Below are 12,210 nucleotides of genomic sequence, written 5' to 3' on the forward strand. Positions count from 1 at the left end.
TTTTGTGGTTTGGACCGATGCTTCTCATACTTGAATGTGCACACAGATTCCTCCAGGATCATGTTAAAATGTAGATTCTGATTCAGTGAGTCTGGGTGGAGGGTGAGAGTCCAGGTCCTCACCAGTGCCCAAGTGACGCCGGTGCTGCCGGTCCAAGGACCATACTTTAGATGGCAAGGTTTTAGCGTACCCTGTGTGTCGTTCGGACAAAAATATACAGAGATCAAGAGCGAGCCTTTGGAAACTTTTGCGGCAGTTTAAGTGATTTTATATTTAGTGAATCCGAACTTCAGCTTGTGTTTTGTGTTTGCTTTTTATTTCATTAGTAATTCTTTGTTTTTGTTGTTGTTTTACAAAAATACTGGTCTGTGATTCGAAATTAAAAAAAAACCCTAGTCCTCCACTGCAGATAGTTCAAGAAGCTCTACTTTAAACTACCTCATAGTGACAGAAAACTGCTTCTCTTTCTTCTCTCATGTGGAAGCAAGAGCATTTATCTAAAGTTTTCAGTTACCCCAAACGAATTCAGCTTTATAACATATTTAGCAACTAGTAGAGATGAGTATGACTAGTCCACTATTGAGAATAATGATATAATTCGCCCCTACTTTTATTTACATAACAATTTTAATAATAATAATATACTCGGTTTATTATTTTTTTAATTTTTTTTGAAGATTTTATTTATTTGACAGAGAGAGACACAGCGAGAGAGGGAACACAAGCAGGGGGAGCGGGAGAGGGAGAAGCAGGCTTCCCGCGGAGCAGGGAGCCCGATGCGGGGCTCGACCCCAGGACCCTGGGACCGTGACCTGAGCCGAAGGCAGAGGCTCAACGACTGAGCCATGCAGGCACCCCTACTCGGTTTATTTTTTAAAATTCCTTTATAGTTGCTCAAAGTGGTCTTAAATTCATTGCTTTTTGCAGTATTGCCGTGCTAAGCACTGAGCCACCCAAGGTGACAGAGGAGTATGTGCCCTGATGTGGTTTGAGGCCCACCTGCAAGAGGTCCTCTGTGCAAACCCATGTATCCCCAGGTGAGCCTGCTGTGGTGTTGGAATTCCTCACACTGAGGAATGGCTGCTAAAATGGGAATGCGCTGGTACTCCTTGTGAACATCATGCAATACAGATTTTCTGCATCAGATGAAATAGAAACAACTGATTGTGTCTTATACTGGTGGTTAAATATTTACAAGAAATTCCATTTCTGGGAACTTCGCTTGACTTTTTGGTTGTTGTTGTGTGTTCATCTGCTTCGTTCTCTATGAGCACGTGACAACGTATGTGAGAATTCCACCTCCATGTGTGCTGGAGAAGGGGTTAAAAGTAAAAACACTCTTGCTGTTCATTTAAAGATTTCCTGAAAGTTAATGTGTGCATGTTTGCATGTGGCTATTATTTTATTGTAACAGTGAACAGCTCAGTCTGGCCCCCAGAGTATGAGAAAACACTGAGAACCATCACTTTGAACCAGTAACTCCAGTGGATTAGTTTGTTTCATGAAAGTTATGTCCCCGAAAAGAAACCTCAGCAGTGTGCTTAGATCATTTCCTAAGGAGGACAAGGGCCTGTTTCATTGTTGGGTGGTGTTTATCAGCGGGAACATCGGGTCCTTATAAAATAATTCTTTTCTCTACGTTTCCTTTCTATACTGTTCTCTGTTTTCCCTCGCTCTCTCCCTTCCGTCCTTCCTTCTGCCTCCCACCCTTCTCCCCACCGTCCCCCTTTTCCTTGCTTTTATTTTTTTTAAAGATTTTATTGATTTATTTGTCAGAGAGAGAGAGAGAGAGCGAGCGTGCACAAGCAGGGAGCGAGGCAGGCAGAGGGAGAAGCAGACTCCCTGCTCAGCAGGGAGCCTGAGGTGGGACTCCATCCCAAGCCCCTAGAATCATGACCTGAGCTGAAGGCAGTCGCCTAACCCACTGAGCCACCCAGGCGTCCCTCCCTTGCTTTTAACAAATTATTGAGGACCTACTATGTGAAGATGATATGCTGGACACGCACAAGAAGATGTGCTTTGGCATTAATAATGAGGCCCCCAGACCACTGGGATTTGAAAAAGATTTGATGAAGTTTACCCTTCAAAGTGGGGGTAGAGGAGAGGGGTGGCCAGAGGAGGAGAATGTTCTGTCCAGAAAGGAAATAAGATCTGAGTAAAGGAAGCTGAAGGACATGCACTTCCGCTCAGGATTTAGGAGTGGCAGGAATGCTTGGTGTGTAGGAGGTTAGCACCGGGTTAGTATTATTTACAGGACTCTGAGCCTGGCCTCTAAGCTAAAAGGGGCATGGGGGCGAAGCATAGCAGGTGGTAAACCAAAAGAATTCACTGTGATCTGAAAACTGTGTTGAAATATGAACTCCATTGTGGGTAGGGAGGCAAGAACCTTCCCTTTTCTGAGCTGAAGGTAAGCCTCTTTAGTCTGGACTTGCTTTCCTCAATTCTAGTTCTTCCTTTCCTAGAAAATGAGGTGAAATACTTTATACCAGCCATAAAAAGCACTGACTGTATTTAATGCAAATTTGTGGGCTTACTATGTTATGAAAGTGTTCCTTGGCTGTTTCATATGTTCTCTCCCACAAAATTGTTTTCTATTTTTGGAATCCCAAAGAACCCACCTTTTCTTTTTCACAGAAAACATTCAGTGGCTGTAGCTGGATGAGTTCTCATCTCTGCTGTATGCAAGCAAGCCCAGCTAGGTCTCTAGGCCATCTGGATGCCACCCACTGAGAGTCTTTTCAGGACTTAGTGACTTGGTACTGCTTATTTCCGCCTTCTCTGAGAATGGAGCCTCAGAGTAGAGACCAGATCGAAAAGTCTGAAAACTCTCTTTTGCTTCTGGAACCATGAAAGCAGGTACTGCATCTTATTCATCTTTTCTCCTCCGCACCTCACACAGTGTCTGGCACCTGCCTATTGTAGAGACGGGTAGATGCAGGTCATCGGGAAAGAGAAACAGAGCCCACAGCACACTACTGAGTGGCTGCAAAATCATCCCTGCACTGAAGACCCACTTGTTCTCCTTTGTTGTCCATAGGATGCCTTTCTCAACCGGTCTAAGTGGGTAGGTGGGAGGCTGGGCTGCTGGGTGGCTGGGTGAGTGGATGGGGATCGGGTGGGGCAGTAGGTGGGTGGGTGAGTGGGTGGGGAATTAAATCTTGTACATCACTCCCTACTGACCATTGAGACTGTTTCGTGCCACTAAACTATCTATGTTTGATGACTCAGGGCACCTCTGTCACCTATTTTGGGGTTTCATCTGCTTGAAGTTTGAAATCACTAAAACTTTTATTCATTTTGTTCTGCCACTTCATGCATAATCTGCTGAAAGTTTTGCCAACCTGACAGTGATATTTCTGTGTACTTTGTGTGGGTTCGATGTTGGCTTTTGCAAAGTCATACATATATGGTTTATAAACCTTCACTTTTATTGGTTTGAATATTTTCTCACCTCCTTGGACAATGTTACAAAACATTTTATGGTGGAAAAGTTTACAAATGGATAGCACAAGTCCCCAAAAGTCATAGTTATTAGTAGCGGTTTCATTGGACCAGAAAAAATAGAAACCCAGGTCTGCATCCTCTAAATAAAAAAAAAAAAACTTATTTGAGGTAATCACTTTCGTACTGGACTTTGCAGTTATGATGGGTAGGAATTTTTTATTTTTTTTATTTTTTATTTTTTATTTTTTTTTTAAAGATTTTATTTCTTTATTTGAGAGAGAGAGCATGAGAGAGGGCATGAGAGGGAAGAGGGTCAGAGGGAGAAGCAGACTCCCTGCTGAGCAGGGAGGCCGATGCGGGACTCGATCCCAGGACTCCAGGATCATGACCTGAGCCGAAGGCAGTCGCTTAACCAACTGAGCCACCCAGGCGCCCGGGTAGGAATTTTTTAAAGGGGCACCCCAATTGGTGAGATCTATCCAATTGCATATTTCTTGTCAATTGCATGAATCTGTGACCCCGTGACCCTGCAACTATTAGTTTGACATTACTAACACACCCCACACAAACTTTTCATGATCTTCAGTGTGAGAATTAAAAAAAAAAATTTTTTTTTAAAGAAAAACAACTTCGGAGGGAAGAATTCATAAGCCTTTTAAGAATATCCCCAACAAAAAAGGATTTGCCACTGGGGGGCGATGGAAGTTCAGAAACCGCACTGCTATTCCCTGAGGCACCCGAGCACTTTAGCTGGTTTATTTATTCAAAGCTGGAATTTGGACACAGGAACCACCAAGCTCAGAGAAATTCCTGGATGAGGAGCACAGTCCTGGGAAAAACCTACTGAAGATGGAATTAGCACCCTGGCGGACCGCCTTTAACACAAAGAGCTTTCCTTCCTTGTGGGTCTTAAGAACTGACTTAAGTTCCCATCGGTCTGAAACAGAGGAAGCCAAGTTAAACTGCGAAGAACTGAGACAGCCAAGAAGTGTGCTGATTTATCAGTACCTGCAAACACACGTAAGCGCGCAGTTCACACGGCATTAAGGCGTCTCCCAGCCACTTGGCACAGAGTTTTGGCTGGTGTGGGCAGGCCTCAGTCAGGTCCTTTCCTCTGGAGAGGGGGAGGTTATAGAGTTTCTTGCAGGAAACTCTGAGTCATAGCTAACACTTCAGGTGACAGTTGCAGAATCTAGTGACGCAGAGTTTAGACAGGTTCAGAGAGGTATCTTTTGGAAAACAAAGGAGGAAAAACAATGGATCCTCGCCAAAGGGGTAATTTTGCAGCCACTTGGAGGGGTGCATTGGGCTATATTTCTCCTCCTCATTACGTCGGCCGTGCTTGGGCCCACTGGTAGGTTTGGGGTCCAACCCTGGCACCAGACTGGTTGCCAGAGTGGCTAGCTCGCTCTCTCGAACATTATCAATATTGTGGGCCCAGCCGTTAATCCTATGTGGTCTTCTTTTTCCCAGATCGATACCATCAGTGTCCCAGCGTAAGGTTTTTATCTTGCTTCTGCTCCAAGACAGGCCAAAGGGCAGGGAGATGTAGAACTCAGGAAAGCAAGTCCAGCATGTAGTGTGTGCATCACAGAAGGCATACGCACATCCAAGAAATGATGTTACCTCCCATGTCCATTTCTCAGGCCCTCTGACCTGGCAGAGGGATGGCTTAGGAGTTCTAAGATTGCGACTAGGAGGGGGACCCGGGGAACTCAGTGCCCAGTGCCCTGTGCCCTCTGGGAGTTGCTGATGCATATTTCTGAGGACACTCGGAAAATCTGGAAGCACGTTATATTAGAGAGGACCTTTTGGATTTTGAAGGAGAAGTCTGACTTGAATTAGTTAAGCAGACAAAGGAATGCATTTGTTCACATGCCCAGGAAGTCCAGGGGTGGGTAAGACCTCAAGAAGGGCTGGATCTGGGGGGCTCTGCGTCCCTCCCTCAGCACAGCGTCCCTTTGTTTGATGGCCTCTCTGCCAACTTCTTTAACATTCTGGGGACTCGGCTCCTATCGGGTAACATAGTTTCCCTTGCATCAGCTGCTGTGTCTCAGGGTAGAATGGGGCGATATGATTTGCAGGGGCCTGGAATGTTGTACCTGGCAGCCCACCTAGGACCACATGAAGTGGGAACGAGGCCGCTGCTCAGAGGAAATGATGTGGATACACGAAAGCAGCAACACTCTGCATGCAGATCGTTTGTATGCACAGGAAGATCAAGAAGCCACGTCCTAGTAAGAGATCCTTTAGCCAATAGTAAAAGTAATCCCAATTGCTGTTTTGCTTCCTTAAATTCTACTGTAGGCCTAATGAAAAGGCTCTGGATTCACATTTGAGGAATGTCTCCACTAATTCAAAGATGGATCTAAGAACTGTTTCCTATTGACAAATTCCCCAATAAACAGGAACCCGAGTTGTAATAGATACAATAAGGAAAGCACCCTGAGTTCAATGTCGGATGCTGAAAAGGGAACATACTGTCTAATAATGAAAAGGACCAGCAATTGCATTTAGGACTAACAGTCCCGAAATGATCCCTGGAAACCCCTTAAGGTTTACATAATTATTTGCAAGGCTCCCTTAATGCAAGTGATCTGCTTTCTATGTGAATGCTAATCATACAAAACACATGCCCTGGCACAAAACAAACTGAAAGAAAATAAGATTTCAAGAAACCGACGACCTAAAATAGCCCTAAGCAAAAACTGGTAAGGTATGAATGAAGACAGCGGGACATTCGGGCCTGAGTGACAACAGTCTGTGAGGCCTCTGAGAGGGAAAGCCATGGAGCTGGCGGGACCATTTACCCAGGCCACAGGCAATTCCAAGGTCTAGGAGAAAAGCCCTAGGTCCTGTGGTGGGGTGGCCTGGAAAGGGCACCTTTCCGAATGTTCGAGATCTTCTCCAGGCTTGCTGGCTATGAATGTGGCAGTCACTTCTCCTTGTAGCGCCTCCACTGCCTTATCCGTGAAGTGGCAAGAATGCAACCTAGGGAGTCGTCTTCCGGATAAAACAAGCAATCCTGTATTGGCCTAAGCCGGGGGAGTGGGTGCACTTCTGTGAAGGGCTGCAGAGTAACTGCAGGGGCTTTGTGAGCCAGACTCTGGCAGCTGCTCAACTGTGCCTCCTAGCAGAAGCCTGGGCAGTTTGTCCATGGTGGGTGTGGCCGCGCACCAGTACAGGTTTATTCACAAAATAAAGGTGGCCTTCCGAGTAGGCCTGCAGGCCCTAGTTTGCTGACCCCCGGTCCAACTAACTGTCCCTCCCTGCTCGTCCTGTTAACCCTCTTGCCCCTTGTCACAGAACATCTTTGTATGGACTCACTTGTGCCGCCGCCCCCCCCCCCCCCCCCCCCCGCCACCAAGTTCATCAGTTGAAGCCTTAACCTGAGATGTGACTGTATTTGGAGATGGGCCTTTAAGGAGGTAATTAAATTCAATGAGGCCCTGAGAGTGGCGTGTCAGTCTGACGGGGCTGATGTCCTTGTAAGACAAAGAGACACCACAGCTCCCTCTCTCCACCAGATGAGGACCCAGCAAGGCAGCACCCCTGGTGGCACCTGGAGCTCAGACTCCCAAGCTTCAGAACTGGGAAAATAAATGTCCGTTGCTTAAGCCAGCCCATCTGCGGGAGTTTGTTACGGGGGCCCCGGGGGACTAATACAGTGACCCGTTAATTGTACGAATGCTGTGGCCTCCTTACAGGTCTTTCTTCTCTTTCCCTCTCCCTTCTCCTCCTTCTTTCTCCTTTCCTCCCTCCCTCCCTTCCTTCCTTTTCAGAAACGTTTATGTCTCTCCAGTGGAGCTAAGAACATGTGCCTCGCTTATCTAACCAAATCTGTGTGAGGCTTAAATTAAATAGAAAACATGAGGTACAATATAGGACACGTGGTTTCTACGGTATTTCTGTTCTATGACCTATCGTTGCCAATGTAAACTACTACATGGGACAGCCGATCTGGACCCAAATGTTGGGGCCCCCTTCCCCCTCCCCCCATGCGAGGTTACTCGGGCAATGGAGTGGTGTTGGTGTTTCTTTGCTTGGGCGCTTTTATTTTTTGAGTGGTAGGGGAGCTACAAGAAGGCTAGGAGGAGAAAACATATATGAAAAGGACTCTAGTTCTAGTCCAAACGGCGTTTTTCCCTCCACCCTTTGATGGGCAGTGGTATCGTGTCCTTCATTCAGCAAATACACATAGTTTCTACCCCATGTCAAGGGCTGTGCTGGGTAGATACAGAAGTGACGAATCCGATAAGGCCTCTGCCTTCAAGCTGACATTCTGGCGGGGCGCGTGTGCGTGCGTGCGTGCCCGCAGGCAGAACGAGAGAGGAGGTCGGGCTCAGAACAGAGAACAACTGAATGAAGAAAATAATGACAGACTCTGAAGAAAACCAACTGGGTCCCATGTCAGAAGTTACAGGCGTGGCTCTGCTGGAGACAAAATCCACAGTGTCCGTGGCCTCTTCATCTCCCCTTTGTTCTTCTCTTCTCCTCTCTTCCCTCAACCCCAATCTCCCAAGAACAGCTCCTAGTTTCTCCCGAAAATGTTGAATCAAGATGACGGTCTTCTTGTTGGGATCATTCCTCATATGATTTACATATACAGGTCACAATAATAGTAACAGCTATTATTAACGTGTACTTCTGGCCTGGGTACTACTCTGCTAGGCATTTTTTGGTAATAAACTTTAAGTTTTAGAATAGTTTTATTTTTACAGGAAAGTTGCAGAGACGTACAGAGTTCCCATATACCCCACAGTCAGTTTGTCCTATTATGACCATCTTACCTGAGTACGGTACATTTGTCACAAGCTATAAACCAGTTTTGATACATCAATATTAACTAACATCCATTCTTTACTTGAATTTCTTTCGTTTTTACCCTAATGTCCTTTTTCTGTTCCAGGATCTCTTCCAGGATGCCACAGTACAGTTGATGGTCATGTCTCCTTTTGGCTGTGACAGTTACTCAGACTTTCCTTATTTTTGATGACCTTGACAGTTTTTTTGAAGAGTACTGGTCAGGTATGTTGTAGAATGTTCCTCAACTGGGATTTGTCTGATGCGACGCATTATTTCCTATTCTCATGGCTAACCTTCAGTGTCAGTATAAATTACTCATTTCATCATTACAGATGAGAACACTGAGGCACAGAGAGGTTAAGAAACTTCCCTAAAGTTGCACAGCTAGCAAATGATAGAAACAATGATTCAAACTCAAGACTGACATGACTTCATGCCACACATTTACTTTGCCTCCCAGCCCCTCTCTGCTGAATTCCTGACAACAAAAGAATTCGCTTCAAGGCTGTCTGGGTGATTTCATTGGTACTTGTTCTTCCTAAATAGTTTTAAACGATTAATATGTTTAATTAAATTAGAGCAATTTCCCCAGTCAGTTATTTGCTGAACTGATTATCTGTGTAACTTCAGCAGCTGTCTTCTCAGGGCAGTTGATTAATCCAGAAAGAACTTCACGAAGTATTCAAGCATCTGTGTTTCTCAGAGTGGCTCTCAAACTGTGCTCACCTGGAATGCATGAGTATCACCCGGACTGCTTGTTAAATGTCCGCTTCCCTAGGGTAGGATGACCAGCCATCCCAGTTTGCCCAGAACTGAGCAGTTCCCAGGATGTGGGATTTTCTGGCTAAGACCAAAACCAGGACAGTCCCAGGCAAACCAGGATGGTTGGTCCCCCTGCCACAGAGCTACCGTGAATTGCTAGGGCCCAGCAACCTGCTTGTAAACAAACTACCCAGGAGATTGTTCTAAACATACACAAGTAGGAGATCCCCTACATCAGATATGGGAATGAATTACTGGAAGAACCGGTGGTGGGTTTCTGGAAACACTGAGTTTCATCTGGGTATGTTTGATTCTGCCTGAAGTCGAGGTAGAAAATTGTCACCCAGAGTTCAGCCCAGATGACATCAGTGGAGATGCTTTTTCACTCTTTAGATAAGAAATGGGCACTACCTTTCCAACTCCACATTTTTGTTGAGGGATGATGGAGTGCCCAAAAGATACTAGGTCCTTCTGAGGTCATTATTTATCAGTTGGGATCGATGAATCTGTGTTAACCTGGGGCAGTGGTTCTCTACCTTGGCAGATGAATAGAATCACCAGGGAGAGTTTAAAAACCCTAGTGCCCAGGCCCACCCCAGACCAATTTCATCAGAATCTCTGGGATTGGGAGCCAGGCACCAGTAATTTGATAGTTGGAGAACCATGGATCTAAAGCATCCCTGTCCAGTAGAAATAATATGTGAGCTGTATTTTCTAGTAGTCACATTTTAAAAAGTAAAAGCAGCACATGAATTTTAAGAATATATTAAATTTAACACAGCATATCTGAAATTTTATTTTTTAACCTATAATCATTATAAAGATGATTAGTCACACATTTTATGTACATTTTTTCATCCTAAGTCTTTGAAATCTGTGTGCAGTTTGTACTTTACAGTACTTTTCAGTTCAGATGCTGAGTTTTCATCAGAACTACTTGATCTGTATTTAGATTCATGTATACCCAAGTTGTTCCAAACGTGTTTAACTTAAAAGTAGTCCAATCACTGAATCAGGTATAATTTTCCAAATTTTAATTTTAACTAAAATGAAAAATGCAGTTTCTCAGTCTCACTAATCACATTTCAATTACCGGATGGACACAGGCGACTGATAGCTTTGAAGATGGTTATCACGGTTCTAGGGCAGTGTTTCTCAGACTTTAATTTGGGCATACAAATCGCCGGCAGTTAGTCTGGTTAAAAGCTAGGTTCTGATTCAGCAGATCTGGGGTGAAGCCTGAGATTCTGCATTTTGAACAAGCTCCCAGGTGATGCTGATGCTGCTGATCCAGGGACCACATTTTGAGCGGCAATGGACTAGAATAATCTTGAATAAGTGCTACCTCACCTCTGATTTCTCTACTTGCTTGGTGGTATTCTCTCATTTTAAAGGCTGGCAAATGTGCATGCAATCGTGTGAATGCATATAATATACGCGTGTACATACATCCATGCAAATGTATGTGTTTGTGGCTGGATATGCTGAGCTTGTGTTCACCTCTGAACTTGTGTGGACACCTAAGTAAGCTCTGTAAATATAGAAAACGCTTCATTACTACATGTGTTCTGTGCCTTCCTCACTTTATTTTAAATTCAACTTGCTCTTCTTTGGTCACTGGAACTGAACAACAGCTGAATGTTTAACCTTGATTTAAGTCCCCATATGTAGTTGTTTGCTTTTTTTTTTTTAACTGAGTGCAGTAGGTTCCTGCACTGTATTTCAGCGTTTGAAGGTATTTAAAAAGTATTTGATGACCCAGCCTCTCTGTGGTTTTGTGTATAATGCAGAGTAACCTCCAGTTCCATCTGGTTCCCTTGTACTTGTGTGTAGAAATATTATGCCCCAGTATCTCTGCTTCTTTCTATAGATGGTTTCTCATTCTTCTTTAGACATCAGTATGGAAAGGTTGTGAATTACTTCTAATGTGTTGTTCCAACATTTACCCGCCCTCCCCAACCCCAAATCCAAACAACAAAAGCTAAAATTGATTGAGTTCTCTCTTTCAGGATTTATAATCTGAGAAATTTATTTGAACATAAACAGCAACCAAAATCATAGTGAAGTTGGAGAAATTGGTCATACTTGTCCCTTTATTATCCTTTAGTTTCTTTTAAGGGACAAGTTTTCCATGGGAGAACACCATTATTTTTGGCAGTTATTGGAATCAGACAAAGGACAAGATGAAGGACATAGCTGTTACAGACTTTTGGGAAAAAACAGGGAATAACCCTTCCGTCACTAAAATGGAAGGAAATAAAATGAGGGATAACAATTGGGTATATCAAAGCAGGATGGAGGGTAAAAATATTATTTTTTACTCTAAACCCAATTTTCATTTTATTTTCTGTTACTGGCCATGTGTGGTGGAAAAATTATATATTTTTATGAGACACAATACTTATTCTGTGTACAGTTATAGATCCCAATGATTATAAGATTTGGCATCATCCACGAAAATGGCTACTAATTCAAAAGCTTAGTTCATTGGGCTGCATTCTGGAGGATTCAAAAATCTCCAGGGAAATCAAGCTAGAGCTCAGCGTGAATAGTCTCTTAATTTTATTTCTTTTGATTTGTCTACTTGGGTGTCTCTGAGTGAAGTTTGGATATATTACATTTTTTATTTCCTGTGGATCATGCTGCATTTAATTATAGTTAATAATAATAGCTAACATTCATTAACTGCTTAATATGTGTCAGGGCCTTATTAATTACTTTATTTGCTTTATTTTATTTAAGTCTCATAGCAACTTCGTAAGATAGGTACTCTCAAAAGTATAATTTTTAAAGAACTAAAAACAATCTCGTACAAATACAGAATGAACCCGTCAAGAATTTATTCAACTCACTGATGATCAGAACCGTAAATGGATTAAGCTGATTCCAAGAGCATTATGAGAACTTGGTATTTATAGGCATTTTTGAGGGGAAAAAAAGCGTTGCAATAAGATTTCTAGGATAGATTCAAAACTGATTACTGTCCTACAGGGCAATAAAATCACGACCTTTGGGGTTATCTTTTCTATTGGACAGAAGTCTATGAATTAGCATGCAACTTCAGAGCATCTGAACTCTAAATGAGTTAAAAAAAAGAAAGAAAGAAAGTCAAACACAAGTGCATTCCCTAGGTAACAAAGTAAGTCTTAGGCAGGTTAGTGCCCCAGTAAGATTTTGAAACATCATGCCACAGCCCAT

The sequence above is a fragment of the Eumetopias jubatus genome, unplaced genomic scaffold (genome assembly GCF_037043125.1).
Source record: "Eumetopias jubatus isolate StellerSeaLion01/CBP00866 unplaced genomic scaffold, mEumJub1_p1.0 scaffold_11, whole genome shotgun sequence".
Classification (NCBI taxonomy): Eukaryota; Metazoa; Chordata; class Mammalia; order Carnivora; family Otariidae; genus Eumetopias; species Eumetopias jubatus.